Source organism: Gordionus sp. m RMFG-2023, chromosome 4, assembly GCF_954871325.1.
Source record: "Gordionus sp. m RMFG-2023 chromosome 4, tfGorSpeb1-WG-v2, whole genome shotgun sequence".
NCBI lineage: Eukaryota > Metazoa > Nematomorpha > Gordioida > Chordodea > Parachordodidae > Gordionus > Gordionus sp. m RMFG-2023.
In genome coordinates, this window is record NC_088778.1 from 12,125,009 (window position 1) to 12,127,271 (window position 2,263).

Genomic DNA, 2,263 nt, shown 5'->3' on the forward strand with positions numbered 1-2,263 from the left:
AAGCAAAATTTAGCAAAAAGCAATGACATAAAGTCACGCGACAAAACATCAAAACACAAAAAAAAGTATATCATGCGGCACGATACCATTACTGCTAACTTTATCTAAACTAATGGTAATATTGAATATGTAAATGTTATTACAAAATAATTAATATACTAATAATTAAAACTGTAGAGATTGCTAAAAAAAATATCAAATAATATGTTATATTAAATGGATTTAAAATTATTTAAATAAATATTAACTATAATTATTATTTGTTGAAAATAGACCATGTGAATTATTATAAACGCTCTTCTGAAAATTTGGATATGGCACAATATAATACTGACCCACAAAATGTTATTACCTCACAATTTATCTAAAAATATATCAACCCTTGATATATTAAAAAATCAAATATCTGGCTCAATTTATTTTCCAAGACACATTATTAATTAATATTCTCTCAAAAATTCTACCAGCTGTGTTAATTTGTTGTTGATTATGCCTTCGAGATATTGTTTGAATATTTATAACTTATATTTTATTTTAAAGGTTATAAATTTGTTATTTTTTTTTATTATGTAACATTAAATGATTTTCATGTTAGTTTTATTGTATAGAAACTATCAACAATAAATAAATTTTACTTGAATCATTTTTTTATCATGTATAAAGATTAACCTGCAAAAAAAAATGTAAAATATAAACTCGATAAAAATTTGTAAAGAGGAGTCGAAACAAAAATGTAATATTTTATTTTTACGACATGCATTATTATTTTTAGGTTACGTTATAAATTTTTTGAATTAGAATAAATATAATTTTATATCTTTATTTATCTATTTGAAATAAAAAGTTAAAAACATTCATCCCATAATTTTATATTCCAGATAAAGTACTCAGGATAAAACCTTTATATCACGTGGTCAAGGCTATTCTCGATCTCGACAGAAATACGTATTAATTTCGTTTTTTTTATATAACCCCCTTTTAAATAATAAATAATCTACTTTTTTTATAAAATTTATTTTTTAATATATTTATATAAAATTTTAGGCTCCTACAGATTTTACACCTATTATTTATATTGTTATTTAGATTTTCCTTTTTACACATTTGAATTTCCTATTTTTTTAAAAAAATTTCATTAGGATTTATTTTTTTATTGCTAATTTGGATTTCATTTTGATTAAGAAGGGTGCTATATATCTAAAAGTACTGGCACTAGTTTATGGCTCGATTTGAACCGATTTTAAAGCGGCTAACTCAACATTATAGCTAGAAAAATATTGCCTAAGCGTCGAGATTTCCCCAATAGATGTTTAATCCTATGTGCCATCTATGAGAAAATCTTTAGGCTTACATAATACTTTTTTGGATAAAATATTGAGTTAGCCGTTTAAAAACCTCGGCTCAAATTGACCCGTTTAACAACCTTATTGGCACGACCTTAGATGATGCATCCAAATATTATGTTATTTACTTTTTTATTAAATGCAGTATCAGTTAAAGACCTATTTTTAAATTTTTTTTTGTTTCACACTATATATATTTAAAAAATATATGGAAATTTAATTTATTTTTTTTATATAATTCCTTTTTAAATAATAAGTAGGCAAATACTTTATTAAAAAATTTAATTTTTTAAAATTTGTAATGTACATATTTATATTTCGGATAAAAAAAATAACAGAAACATTATATCGTCGGTCTAGAATTGGAGTGCTCCATTTGCAAAATTTTTAAAACTGGGGAAAACGATTTTAAAGTTTAGATTCAAATATAGGAAAAATTTATAGATTAATAGAAATAAAAAAGAGAGATGTAATTTGTTATACTATTTCCAAATGATGGCCAAAATGTAAAAAAAATTATGAGAATTTTATTTGGTAAAATAAAAATGCAAGTTGAGCAAATTAAACACTTTATGAATTATATTTTTGTTCAAAATGGTCCATTTTAATCTTATTTATGAGAATTTATTAAATAAAAGTAAAATACGGAGATGACTACTATAAATTATCGTATTATATAATAAAAACATCTTAATTTGATTCTAATATATTCATAGAAATAATAATTCGCTTAATAAAAAATTATGCCAATATATGACTGATAATTATTCCCATATATATTTTATAGTTATTTTATGATTAAATTAAAAATAGCTGCACGACGAGTTATTTTAAAATATTATAATATAACTAGATGATAACCCGTCAAGAGTGACGGGTATCAAAATTTTCTTCGTTACTCAATGATTTTTTTTTGAAAA

General features: G+C 22.4%; 1 long non-coding RNA gene across 1 annotated transcript; it reads left to right on the forward strand.

The window, feature by feature from the left end:
- The first annotated feature begins 613 nt into the window (after positions 1–613).
- Positions 614–1,830, forward strand: LOC135928519 (uncharacterized). Its single transcript, XR_010572367.1, has 3 exons — positions 614–733; positions 879–945; positions 1,682–1,830. It is a non-coding gene; the product is annotated as an uncharacterized LOC135928519 (long non-coding RNA).
- Positions 1,831–2,263: the final 433 nt, after the last annotated feature.